At 41.7% G+C, this 14,423-nt stretch overlaps 1 non-coding gene across 1 annotated transcript; it reads right to left on the bottom strand.

Annotated features, from left to right (window-relative positions):
- Window positions 1–5,601: 5,601 nt before the first annotated feature.
- LOC119944876 lies at window positions 5,602–5,739 on the bottom strand. Its single transcript, XR_005456019.1, has one exon. It is a non-coding gene; the product is annotated as a small nucleolar RNA SNORA7 (small nucleolar RNA).
- Between the last annotated feature and the right edge of the window lie 8,684 nt (window positions 5,740–14,423).

Below are 14,423 nucleotides of genomic sequence, written 5' to 3'. Positions count from 1 at the left end.
AGGTTTATGTTTCTCGTATCAACAGTAGGAAGGAGAGTTTGGGCCCCTTCTCTTTCTTTGAAGACACACAGTTTATCACTCTCTCTCTGACATGTAGTCATTATGTTGTTTACCCAAGTCAATCCCTTGCTCCATGGGAGGTGTCCAGGAGATTTCATAGCAGAGGCTAAAAGCATCTTCATTAGGAAATTACCTCAAAAGTGGGCAATTTACTGTCCCCTGGAGATATCTCCTTCAAGAGAGTTCTCCTTGGCCATAAGTATTACCATGAACACATTGGGAGATTGCCGGGACATTCCTGCAGACTTGCCTTCTCCGCATAAACTCATTCATTTAGTGCAAAGGCCTAAAGCTGGTTTCCATTTTCAAAATCAAAGCTGTTTAGTCAACATCGGGTTAGAGAAGAAATAGTTTTTTTAGGGAAAATGCAAGCTCAACCCAGAATAAGCAGTTAAAGAGTTCAATGGGAAGATTTTCATTCTGTTCTCTCCAGACCTCTTGTGCCTTTGGAATGTATGTATGCATATATTCTACAGATGCTGTGTGCTTGGCTCGTAGTACGGGCTTAACAAATGCCATTATTCATTAATATGAAATACTATTGTGAAGGAGAGTAGACCAAGGAAAAATGAAGCAACCATTAAAATTTATTTGACTTCCGTTTTCAAAAATCTGAGTGGGTTAGAGTTGGGTCACTTGACCAACTGAATCTGTGGTGGATTGGAAGATTCTTTGATTTTCCTCTCTCCTTCTACTGCACAGCCTGATTCCAACATCACCACAGGGACAGAGAGAAACAGTGAGGTTGACAGAAGAGATGTCCATCTAAATTGGTAGGCAGCTCACTCTTAATCCTTGAGTCAACTCTTCTGGGTTCATTGTAGTTGAAAGACAGGAAATGTACTCTTTTCGGCTCACTTCTCATTCCTCTCTGTCTATAAGAAAGCAATCTTGTCCCTAAAGATAAAGCACCTTAAGAAAACCCAATTTGCAGTGGAGGCTGAGAAGTTGGATTGATTTTTATGGCTTGCCGGGAACAAAGGTGTTTGCTGGATTGTTTATCTTTCTCCTTTTTTCACCTGGAGATATTGAAAGTTCGACATTTTCCTACTTTGTAGATTGTAAGCCCCATGTGGGTTAGGGACTGTGTCAGATCTATCGTCTGGTACTTACCCCGACACATGGTATGCACTTGATAAAAACCATAATTATTATTATTATTGAAATGTTCATAGAGTAGATCTAGTGTGGCCTGGAGGAAAAAGCGTGTGCCTGGGAGTCAAAGGAACTGGGATCTAATTCCAGCTCTGTCATTTGGCTGCTGGGTAGTCTTGGTCAACTCATTTAACTTCTCTGTGCCTTAGTTTCCTCATCTGTAAAATGGGGATTCAGCGCCATTTCTCACCTCTCCTTAGGTTGTGAGCCCCATGTGGGAAAAGGGACTGTGTCCGACCCAATTATCTTGTATCCTCCTCAGTGTTTAGTACAATGTTATGCATATAGTAAGTGCTTAATACCATTGTTATTATTATTGATATTATTATTTTTACACAAAACACCACCATGTAACATGTTTAATAGTCATCTTCTCAGAACAAAGTTTAGGTCTCACCTAGGAAGGTTGTTGTCAGTTTTGAGTCATCTTTGCTCTTTCAATTATGAACTCCTAGCATAGATCCGGACGGAAGCATTTGGTGATGCTGATTCTGTGACGAATCCATAGAATGGGTTGAACTTTACAGATCTTTTCTTATATTCAGCTGATGACAATGTTCCCGAGTTTATGGTTTGGGAGCAACAGTGAAAAATCAAGATTTTTATTCTGAAAATGATTGGTAGGATGGGGAAATTTGAACAAAGGCAGTATTACTGTGAAATTTTCTTCTATCTCTTGTACAGCTCCTGTGAGTCAGAAACAGTTGTCCATTACAATAATCTCCAGAAAGAAAACAAGAAAGCATTGTTTAAGCAGAAACTGTCACTGAAGAACTAAATAAATACAATTTCTATTTGGAACCTAAAACCCATCTGTGTTTTAATACAGGAAAAACCTAGCTATTGTTCAACTGAAATGTAAGAATAATACAAACGGTTGTAAGGATGCTGTTTACATAAGCCGTTTCCTCATTATTCCCTTCTCTCTCTTGTGCTAATATTTAGTTTAAGCACTTGACTGAATGACTCAAACATCATTTGGGACCAGAATAAGGGTGAATTGTGCCACCCAGATAGCTCTGGTGAAGAAAATCTGTTCAACTTGTCTTTCCTCCTACTTTCCAGGTTTCTCAGCCTTTCCATTATGAAAATCATAGAGCCCTTTTTCACATCACAGTCTCATGAGTCTATGACTATGGAGTTAGATGTTTCCTTAGACGTTGGCTCTTTTGGAAGGAATAATATTCAGGCTTGGTTATGCCTGACAGTGTCTCTGGTACACAGAGCAAGGCAGAACTTTGATGGAGGATGGCTTGATTGGAAGATCTAGCTTCTTCATTCCAAATCTGGGTTCAGTCAAGTGATGAGAGCTGTACGATTAGAGGATTTCACCCTTTTACCTTGAAAGAACGGAAGCATTGTTCCGAGAGTTTTCAAGCAGAAAACCCAGATTGCTTGGTCTTTAGAACATTTTATAATGTGACCTGTCTTCCTCTAAACTGAACCAATACTTGAACCCTTTAAAGGAGTATCAGGGCTCCCTGCTACCAGGCACTAAACATTGCTTTTCCCTGCAGGAAGTCTGAACTGGAGAAAAAAAGTCAAGCTGCTGGCTGAAAGCAGTGATAATCCAAGAAAACCTACGTATTTGGCTTACGGTTGTCAATTTACTTCTCTCTTGGGGTAATTTTGTAACGTATTCTGATTTTGCACATGTGCATATCCGGTTTGTCTCTGTCATCAAAGTTCTGAAGGCTTAATTTAGTGGGAATGGGACTATCCCCAGACATCTGCTGGGAAAACAGTAAAGCAGGTCACACTCTCTTCAAGCAGATTCCTCGAGTGCCCTGAGGAGGAGTCTGGATGGAGAAAGTAGAGGAGCCAGTCATGGACAGGGGCCTTCTTTGAAGTGAGAAAGAGGGAGTGAAGTGAGTGGAGTGAGATGGAGTAAAGTGAGTGGAGTGAAGAGAGAGGGAGGAGCTCATGGAGGTTTTAAAGGGAGAATGTCCCACTTTGAGCAGAGAGACCAACATATGACAGAAAGCTGGCTCTCAAAGTATATGAATGAAGGAGGACCATCAGCCAGATAAAGTAAGCTTTCACTGGACTTGAGTAAAGCATTTGGAAACAGTGGAGTCCAGTGGAGCTGAAGAAAGCTTTCACAGTTCCCTAAGGAAATGTGAATTCTGTTTTACTACCAAGAAGCCCCAAAGAATGAAGTAGTTGGAGTCGTAGTAGTGATATTTATTGAGCATGCAAAGCAGTCTACATAGTAATAAAAATGATGATAATAATAATTGTGATATTTTTTAAACACATGTGCCAGGCACTGTAAAAAGCACTGGGGTAGATACAAGATAATCAAGTTGGAAGGTCCCTGTCCAACATGAGTCTCACAGTCTTAATCCCAATTTACAAATGAGGGAACTGAGGCACAAAGAAGCTAAGTAACTTGTCCAAGGTCTCACAGCAGACAAGTGGCAGAGTGGCGATGAGAACGTAGGTCCTTCAAACTCCCAGTCCCATGTTCTACCCACTTAGACCACCCTGCTTCTCTTTCTTAATTGCGTATTTGCTAAACACTTAGAAATCACAGGTTTCCAGCCCACAAGAAGCTTACACTCTAATGGAGAGACAGGTATAAAAATATATTCATCCAGATAATCAAAATCCATAATTGAATGTTCATACAGATACTGACAATGGGTATAAATATGCTGGTGGGTGGGTTTATTTGACTCAGCTGCTGGGAGTTCATCGGGGAAGGTTTGTTGGAAGAGTTGGGAGTTCAGGAGGGCTTTGAATGTGGAAAGATGCGGTCAGTCAGATTTGCACAGGGATGGAGTTTAAAGCTGGGGGAATAGTGTGAGTGAGAGGACAGAGGCAGGTGAGTTGAAAGGGAGATATGGTTAGAAAGTTCTCTTGGAGTTATGTGGAGTTGGACCTTAAAAGCCATGAAGAGACAATCCTTTCCCCACCCAACTCCGGTAGCTTGCTCTACCTGCAGGTACACTCTTCCCCCATCCATAAGGAGTTCTGGAGAAGCCAGTTGGCGTGCCCAGGAGAACCACTATAGTACTTTACTACTCACCTCCACTATCCCCCCACCACCCCTCCACTGCACATCCTCATAGTCTCATGTTTTCCCCTTCTGCAATTTATTTTAATGTCTGTCTCCCCCAATAGAATGTAAACTCTTTGTAGGCAGGGATTAAGTTTACCAATTCTGTTGTGCTCGCCAAAGCACTTACTATAGTGCTCTGCACACAGTGTAAACATGCAATAAATGTCATGGATTGATTGAGGACTAATCAAACTTCAGTAATCTGGTAATGGCACTGCAACATGCCAAAATAGATGTAGTAGTTATGGTTCCTCTGCCATAAACAAAGATTTGGGGATTAAAAAGTCTTGCATCAATTTTTAAGAAAGTAGATGAATTTATAAAAATGATGCAAAACAATTGCCTTAGAGGAAAGATGAGTTCAAAGGTGCATAGGAGTCAGCCTGCTACAAGTCATTTTAAGAAGAAAAGGCAAAGATTCAATGTAAACTGAGCATATCTTTCACTAAAGTTAAAAACCCCATCCCAGCTATCAGAGCAAGCTTCTACTTCAAAGACTGCTGCAAAGACTCAAATTTATTACATCTCCGTATTTATTTTAGTATTGTGATGTTATGTTTTGCATTATTTTATTAATAATAATAGACCTATTTGTTAAGCACTTATTATGTGTCAAGCACTGTTCTAAGTGTTTGCCCAATAATGATTAGACAATAGTTTAGAGATGTTTATCATTACACTGTGGAGCACTAAAAGGAATACCAAGTTATTTTCCCAGGGGTTCTGTAGTGGATCCTAATCTATCATGAAAAGGTCTTTCAGGCAAACATACCCAACCAATCCTAAAAACAAACAAAAAAACCCCCAAACCCCCCAAACCACAATTTCAAGGAACATAAGCTGGTTATAGGAAGAGTTAAGATCTGTAATTTGAAGGAATATGGTTCCATTTTTCTGCCAGCCCAATATTCTGTTCAAAGTGCATAGGGGATATAGACCTGACATGAATGAGGCTGCAGCTGCGTGGAGGAGGAGGAGAAGACAGAATTGCCCTGTTGCCCCTTGCCCCTTTTTTTCTGCTCTCCTCTTTCATTCATTATCAGTCGTGTTTAATGAGTGCTAACTGTGTGCAGAGCACTGTACTAAGCACTTGGAAAATCCTCTTTTATGCTATCAAGTCATTTCCGACCCATAGCGACTCCATGAACACATCTCTCCTAGAACGCCCCACCTCCATCTGCAATTGTTCTGGTAGTGTAGCCGTGGAGTTTGCATTGTAAAAAATACAGAAGGGGTTTACCATTGCCACCTTCTGCACAGTAAACTTGTCTCCACCCTCGACTGTCTCCCATGCTGCTGCTGCCCAGCTCAGGTGAGTTTTAACTTGTAGCAGATAGCCTTCCAATCGCTACCCACTGCCCAAGCTAGAAATGGAATGGGTACGCCTCTGCGTGACTCTTCCTCCCGTAGCCGAGACTGGAAGAGAACTGGAAACTCTCCAGAAGCAATGTTGAGAGGGTAGCTTGGAAAGTACAATTCAGCAATAGAGAGAGTCCCTACCCACACCGGGCTTACAGTCTAGAAGCGGGGAGACAGACATGAAAACAAGTAAACAGGCATTAATATAAATAAATAGAATTACAGATATGTACATGTATACACAAGTGTTTTGGGGCGGGGGTAGAGCTAAGAGAGTGAGTATGGGCAAGGTGGAGGGGAGGGGAGCTGATGAAAAGGGGAGCTTAGTCCGGGAAGGCCTCTTTCCTCTCTCCTCAGTTTTCTTCCTTTCTTTCCTCCACGTCTCTCTTTCCCTCCTTGGATTGGCCTTGGATTGCCTCTGACATGAGTATCTTATATTTCTCAGCACTTAGTACAGTGCTTGGTACATAGTAAGCACCTTTAACAAAACACAATTATTATCCCCCTTTTCAGGTTCTTCCCTGTGTTAAGCTTCATCCTCCTCAACCCCTGTAAGGCAACCAAATTTCTTGTCATCGTTCAGATGCCATTCTTGACCCTAATCACCTCTTCCTTGCTTTCCGCCTGTATTGTGGACCTTCAGGTGGGGAGGGAGCGGACCACCTGGGTAGACCTTTAGTGTCAATCTTTGAGTACAGTGTGATTTGAGCAAGATTTTGAGCTTCCCTAAGCCTATTTGTCTTATACTCACTCACGGATTTCTCAAGATCAGCAAAACTCAACTAGGATGCACACTGGTCTTTCCAGGCACTGGAAGGTCAGAAGAAATTGAATTTTGAAAGTGACTCTGTTTTGAGAGAACTAGTTACCCTCCATAGCATTTATCTTAACTACCCTGTATGCAAAACAAACACACAAGCATGCAAAAATACAGCTTGACCATTCACACAATTGCAAATGCATTACCCCACGCAGACACATTAGATCAGTGCATAACCAGTAGGAAAGTGAGCTAGGGGTGTATTTTTTCCGTAAAGGCAAGGAAAACCTGATTCAGTGGAATAGATGCTGCTGTTTGCCATTTGAGTCAAAGACAGACAGCAAACTATATTTAAACTACGCATCTTCAGGCCTGTTCCAGGTTTCATGTCACATGCAACTTGTCAAATTATTCCTTGTGAAAAATGAACTGACCATGGAAGTTTCCAGCTCCTCCAGGTGATAGTAATCAGAATATAGGTCACCTTGTCCCACTTTTCTGTACTCTTTCCATACCTTCTTGACAACAACTAGCAGTCATTAATTGCAACTTGCCTCTTCTTAAAAATGAGCAATATTACCCAAGGGCATGATGTTCAGTCTAGCTAGTTCAAGTTATTTAGCTCCCCCCGCTCCCCAGACAAAAGGCAGGGAGGCAGAAGATAGTTGACAATGAGGTAAATCATTGAAGTTTGAAGGGGAAGAGAGGTACCCCTAGCCGAAGAGTGTCCTAAACAAAAGCTTAGTTTGCCTGTGCAATGGAGCCGGCCTTAAGGACCCTGAAGGAAAGGCCTTTAGAGCCTGCCAAAGGGATACACCATTTCTGAAACAAATGAGGCAGTTTCCGCAATGTAACAAGAGAGCAGGGACTGGTTGTGTGAGCGCACAGCGAAAGTGTCCCAGTACACTCTACTGCTCTGATAGAAATGATTTCTTCTTGAGTGGATGTAGTGTATCCTCTGGTGTGCATCAACTAATTTTGTACAAGGAAAGCATGATGGGCACCCAAGCCATCATATATTCTCAGTCAGTATGTCATAGAAACATGAGGTTAGAAGAAACTCCTAGGATTGGTAGTCTTTCCCTTGCTTTTGGGCACTCTGAAATCGTTCAATTTTCAATTTAAATAAAAATAGCAAGGCCTAATCCCTTTTATCTTAAGGACCAAAATAATCATTCCAGAGACATTTAGCTATCGTTTTTGAGGAATTCATAGAGGGCAGGAGAGCAATGCTACCTTAGTCCTTTCTCATTATCCTTAAAAGCAACTTGTGTGTGTTGACATGGCAGAGTTTTCAAACTGCTGATTTTGCAAACAGGAGGAACAGCAAACAGAGTGTTAATTCAACCCCAATTCCTTCTGGCTTCTGAACCACTGGGCAGACTTCGGCCCTTGGTGTGGATTGAGAGCTGGGAGTGTGGGGGACCGCAACTACTCTTCAGATGGACCTTAGGGCTTGATAGACAGCTTTCCTCCCCGGAGGTTTGGTGGCTAGTATTCTCAAGACCCAAGATCTTCAGTAGAAGCCTAGTCTTCGGAAACGCTCCGGCATCTGGAACTCATTGCTGGACAAATGGCCAGCCACTTTATAAACACTGACTTTTCTCATTTCTCTTTGTGGGGTGACATAGAAAACACTGGTAAGAAACCCAGTTTGATAACCAAAAAGTGTTTAGTTGGAGAGCTTGCAGAATCGATTTCCTCCCTCCCCACGTAGATCCCCAAACCAAAAAACCAACCCCCCGAAACGAGTGCTTGGGGCTTGAGTAATTTCAGATGAATCCCTTTCCCTGAGAGTGGAAAGCACAGTTTGCTACATTCAGAAGAGAGGTTCTGGGGTTACGTGGGGAGCCTGAATGATCCATGGGAATAGGTACTATATCAGAGGGGATATGGAGTTTCTTATTACATGTTTGCGGTTAGTGAATTTTAAGCTCCATGATCTACCCACAATGAATAGCATAAACATATGTGTTGGAGCACATACGTTTTTGTACCAATGAAGGCTGTTTTTCCCTCAGCCATGTGACAGAGAATGATAGTGTAGGAAAGCATCATAGTCAGAAACAATTTATTTCTCACACACAATCTCCTGGTGCTGAAACTTTTCTCTTGCTTTGAATGGCAAAACCCTAAAATCACAAACTTGATTTTTTTTTTTTATATTGTGGTGCAAAAGGATATAGAGGCACAAGGTTGTCTGTTGAGAAATCATTCCTTGGTGAATAGTATTGTTTGGAAAGTAGTAGTCTCACTGGAATCTTTGTAAAAAAAAAAATTAGGAAGAGTTTGGTTTAGTCTGAAAAACAATGTGGGTAATACCATTTACTCAAAGGGTTTATGACCCTGTGCACTTTACTTTTTTTAAATGGTATTTAAGTGCTTACAATGTGCCAGGTGCTATACTAAGCACTGGGGTAGATACAAGATAATAAGAAAATAATAACAATTATTGTACTTGTTAATTGCTTTCTGTGTGACAATCACTATTCTAAGATCTGGGGTAGATACAAGATAATCAAGGTGGTCACCATCTTCTAGACTGTGAGCCCACTGTTGGGTAGGGACCGTCTCTATATGTTGCCAACTTGTAGTTCCCAAGCGCTTAGTACAGTGCTCTGCACATGTAAGTGCTCAATAAATACGATTGAAAGAATCCCTGTCTCACATGAGGTGCGCAGTCTTAATCCCCATTTTACAAATGAGGTAACTGAAGCACAGAGAGGCTAAGTGAGTTGCCCAAGGTCACATAGCAGATGTGTGGCAGCGTCAGGATTAGGACCCAGGTCCTTCTGGTTCCCGGGCCTGTGCTCTAGCCACTAAGCCATACTTTCCATGCCCCACATTGGGCTCATAGTATTAACCCCCATTTTACAGATGAGGTAAAATGGCACAGAGGAGTTAAGTGACTTGCCCACGGTCACACAGCAGATTAGTGGTGGAGCTGGGATTACAATCCTCGTCCTCTGACCTCCAGGCCTGTGCATTTTCCACTAGGCTACACTGCTTCTTGGCCACACTGCTTCTCACTTTATTTCTCTTAGGGCATCCTATTCAACTTGGGATGAAGCCTTCAATTTCTGCAGTTTCAACAGGGGTTAATGCTATCTATAGACCATTTGAATGTTCCAGAGTTTGGGGCTTAAGCAAATAATTTCCCACAGTGCTTTAAAATCCCTGGGATTAAATATATTATGTAACTATAATTCCAGTGAGGCATTGGAATTCTCTACTGGTGTTTGTCCTTAGCGGCAACATTTATATCAAATCAGAATCTTGATTTTTGCCAAATTCTTTTTTAATAGTCACCAAATAATGTTCCCTTTGTGGGGCATCGTCTCTATGATGTCATGGAGGATTTACATTTTCCCTAAGGAGAAAGCAGAAGTAGAGAGATTTCCCCCAGTCAAAACCCTATTTTCCTTTTAAGGTCTTCAGTACAAAATTCCCAAGAAAGTACAAAAGAAAAATGCAATCCATTTCAAGCCTACTATGAATATATTTTGTAATATGAATATATAATAATAATAAATAATTATGGTATTTGTTAAGCGCTTACTATGTACCAAGCACTGTTCCAAGTGCTGAGGTTGATACAGGGTAATCAGGTTGTCCCATGTGGGACTCACAGTCTTCATCCCTATTTTACAGATGAGGGAACTGAGGCACAGAGAAGTTAAGTGACTTGCCCAAAGTCACACAGCAGACAAGTGGCGGAGGTGGGATTAGAACCCACGACCTCTGACTCCGAAGCCTGGGCTCTTTCCACTGAGCCATGCTGCTTCTCTATACGTTAAAATAGGTCAGCTTTCCCTAATTGAATTGTAGAAAAGGAAAGTTGCAAATAGGAAATTTAAAAAAATAATAATTTTTTTGTTTGTTCCTGTATCACCATTCCAAATTCCCTCTATTTTGTATTTGCATCTCAGAATCCTGAGATGAGCACATAATATTAGATTCCATATGTTTCACCAACAGTGACGGGATTCAGCTGCCAGAGCAAGGGGGCCCACTTGGAATCAATCTGACCTCCAATCCAGAGGGTTCCTGGAATTCCTTTTGAAATGACCATCCTCTCAGCCCTGCTGTTAAACTAAATCAGAGCAATAGGACACGTACTACCATTCCCGTAGAAATCTGGCCGTGAAGTACAGATGTTTTCTTAACTCTCATAAATGGGCAGTGAAGTTTCGTTAAGCGCTGTATTTGTTTTCCCAATTTTGACTACAGGAGTCACATTGCAAATCATCTAGGAATCATCAACTTGATTAAACTGCATCTTCCCCAGCTCTTACAGCAGTGCTTGACACATGGTAGGCACTTAACAGATACCATAATAATAACAATTAGTAGTCAGAGCATTGCTAGAGGGCTCTATTTTGTCTACCGTCTTTTATGCCTATGCTTCTGGAAATGCCTTTTCAATCAGTCAGTCAAGTGGTATTTATGGCGTGCTTACTACATGCAGAGCATTATACTAAGTGCTTGGGAGAGTAAAATACAACAGAATTAGCAGACACGTTCCTGTTCATAATGAGCTCATATCGCCTAAATCTACATGGGGAAATCTCGCATGTTACACCAACTTAAAATTTCCTCTTCAGTTACTTCTGAGGGACTTCTCATCCGTGAATTTATCCACACACTTGCTGGGCCTATTGATATTTCTACCTCCAGAGCTTCCTGTGGAAAAAGACCCCATACAGATACTTGCTACCTACTGGATGAAGAAGTATTTTCCTTGGTTTGCCTTGATCCCATAGCCTCCAGTCTTGATTGTGGGATTGATGAATAATGATTCCACTTTTACTCAGTCCCACCATTGATTGGCCAATCCTTCATGATGCTGAAGGCCCCAATCCTGCTTTTCTCAGTCTTCATTTGTTCAGACCAAAAAGTCCATATCATTTTAAATCTGCGCCAGCCGATTTATTCTTTTCCTTTTCTTTTGCCCTTTGCTGTAACTTTTCCAATTACGTTCTTTCTCATCAGTCAGTCAATCAGTGGACTTTATTGAGCACTTATTCATCATCATCATCATCATCAATCGTATTTATTGAGCGCTTACTATGTGCAGAGCACTGTACTAAGCACTTGGGAAGCACAAATTGGCAACATTTAGAGACAGTCCCTACCCAACAGTGGGCTCACAGTCTAAAAAGGGGAGACACACTTATTGTGTGCAGAACAGCCTGGTTTATGGCAAGAATATTGTATAGTGGATAAAGAATGGGCTTGGGAGTCAGAGGACGTGGGTTCTAATCCCGGCTCCGCCACTTGTCTTCTGTGTGACCTTGGGCAAGCCACTTAACTTCTCTGTGCTTCAGTTACCTTATCTGTAAAATGGGGATTAAGACTGTGAGCCCCACTTGGGACAACCTGATTCCCTAGTATCCACTCCTGTGTTTAGAACAGTGCTTGACACATAGTAAGCACTTCAAAAATAGCATAATTATTATTATTACTAGTCTCTTGGAAGAATACATTACAATAGAATAGGTGGGCATCATCCCTGCCCGCAAGGTGCTTACAAGAGTTTATGTGGAACTCATAGGGAAGCAGCATGGCCTGGAGGAAAGATCACAGACCTTGTGGTCAGAGGACCCGCGTTCTAATTCTGCTTCAAACACTTTTCTGCTGTATGGCCTTGGGCAAGGCACTTGGCTTCTCTGTGTCTCAGTTCCATCATCTACATAAGGAGGATTCAATACCTGTTATTCCTCCTACTGAGACTGTGAGCCCCATGGGGGGCCTGATTATCCTGTATCCACCCTAGTGCTCAGTATAGAACTTGGCACATAGTAAGCACTTAACAAATGACACAATTATTATTATTGTTAACTAAAAGTGCCCACAGTATTTTTGGTAAAGATACATTACAGTTTTAGAAAGTTGTCACACTGTCCTTTGTGTTTTTGTTTTCAGTACCCAGTGTTTTCTTGGTTTTTGTTGCTGAAGAATCAAGTCAATAATAATAATTATTATTTTGGTATTTGTTAAGCGTTTACTACGTGCCAAGCACTGTTCTAAGCGCTGGGGGAGATACAAGATAATCAGGTTGTCCCACATTGGGCTCACAGTCTTCATTCCCATTTTCCAGATGACTTGCCCGAAGGCACACAGCTGATAAGTGGCAGAGCCGGGATTAGAACCCATGACCTCTGAGTCCCAAGCCCGTGCTCTTTCCACTGAGACATGCTAAATCACGCTACTTCTCTGCTTCTCTGATAATTCCAATGTCATTTTCTAGTGGTGTGGGACAGCTGAGGGTCAATTGTTTTTCCTTAGCTACATAACCACACACTTACACTAAAACTCCTTTCTGTCTGCTTCCTCAGTTTATGAGGTGTTCTTGCAGTTTCTATCCATGAGCATGGCGTTTTCCCACCTAGATGAACCCATTGTTAATGTGAGAATCAGGAGATTTCACTGTGCACTCCCTTGATAGGACAAAAATGCTAAATAAAGCCAATTACTGCACTTCTCTGAGAGGGTCCCATCATTTTACTATTTCTCCATCCAAATAAGAGGCTATTGTTTCCCTTTGTTTTCAATCTTTTTGACAGTTTTCTATCCCTGGTAGGATATTTCCTCCCTCCCCACAATACTCGAGTTTTTTTTATAAAACCTCTCTTATGGAACCATGTCTATGGCCATTTAATAATAATAATAATGATGATGATGGCATTTATTAAGTGCTTACTATGTGCAAAGCACTGTTCTAAGTGCTGGGGATTTTACAGGGTGATCAGGTTGTCCCACGGGGGCTCATTTTACAGATGAGGGAACTGAGGCTCAGAGAAGTTGTGACTTGCCCAAAGTCACACAGCTGACAAGTGGCAGAGCCAGGATTAGAACCCATAACCTCTGACTCCAAAGCCTGGGCTCTCTCCACTGAGCCACACTGTTTCCCATTTAGAAGTCTAACCGTGTTCTTGCCCACTTGTACTTGTCTGTGTGCTAATATAGCCATTCAAACATCTCCAGCAGATTAGTTAGGCATGACTTTCCTATTCAGAAAATGTTGTTTATACTTGCTTAATTGCTCAGTGACACTAAACTTTTAACATCCACTTTTTTAGACTGTGAGCCCACTGTTGGGTAGGGACTGTCTCTATATGTTGCCAACTTGTACTTCCCAAGCACTTAGTACAGTGCTCTGCACACAGTAAGTGCTCAATAAATACGATTGATGATGATGATGACCAGTAGAGAAGTGAAGCACCCTAGCCTGATCCTCAAGGTTACTTCTGAAGTCCCACTTCCAGATGGGAGTTAATTGGGAGGCTCCATGAAATTTCATTATGGAGACCATTTGCTATTTTTATGTTCACCTACCTCATTAGAGTATAAATTCCTTGTGGGCAGGGACCTCTCTCATTCAACCCACATATTCAGTCTGTCACCAGATCCTATAGATTCAACCTTCACAAAATCACTAAAATCCACCCTTTCCCCTCAATTCAAACTACTTCTAAGCTGATTCAAGCATTTATACTATCCCACCTTGACTCCTGCATCGGCCTCCTCGTTGACCTTCCTATGTTCTGTCTCTCCCCACTCTATTGCAAACTTCATGCTGCTGCCTGGATCATTTTTTTTTATAAGTTCAGTTCATGTTTCCATACTCCTTAAGAATCTCCAATGGTTATACATCCAACTTTGAATCAAATAGATACTCCTTATCACTGGCTTTAAAGCACTCAATTACTTCGATGATTTCTTATTACAACCCAACTTGCACACTTCACTCTTCTAACACCAGCTTACTCACTTTATCTCCGTCTTGTCTATCTTGCCACCAACCCTTCATCCTGGTCCTGCCTCTGGCTTGCAACTCCCTCCCCCTTCACAGACCATCACTCTTCCCACCTTCAAAAGCTTACTAAAATCGCAACATGAAGTGAGCACTCAGTAAATGTTACTACTATTTTTTTTGCCAACTGTTCACCAACTCTTCCTCCAAGTTCCCCCATGGACTCTTGGGTGAATACCACCAAGTCATCTTGCATTATATCTACCCAG

This window comes from Tachyglossus aculeatus, chromosome 23, assembly GCF_015852505.1.
Source record: "Tachyglossus aculeatus isolate mTacAcu1 chromosome 23, mTacAcu1.pri, whole genome shotgun sequence".
Lineage (NCBI taxonomy): Eukaryota > Metazoa > Chordata > Mammalia > Monotremata > Tachyglossidae > Tachyglossus > Tachyglossus aculeatus.
Note: the sequence above shows the minus strand (reverse complement) of the source record. Positions and strands in the feature narration are given on the sequence as shown.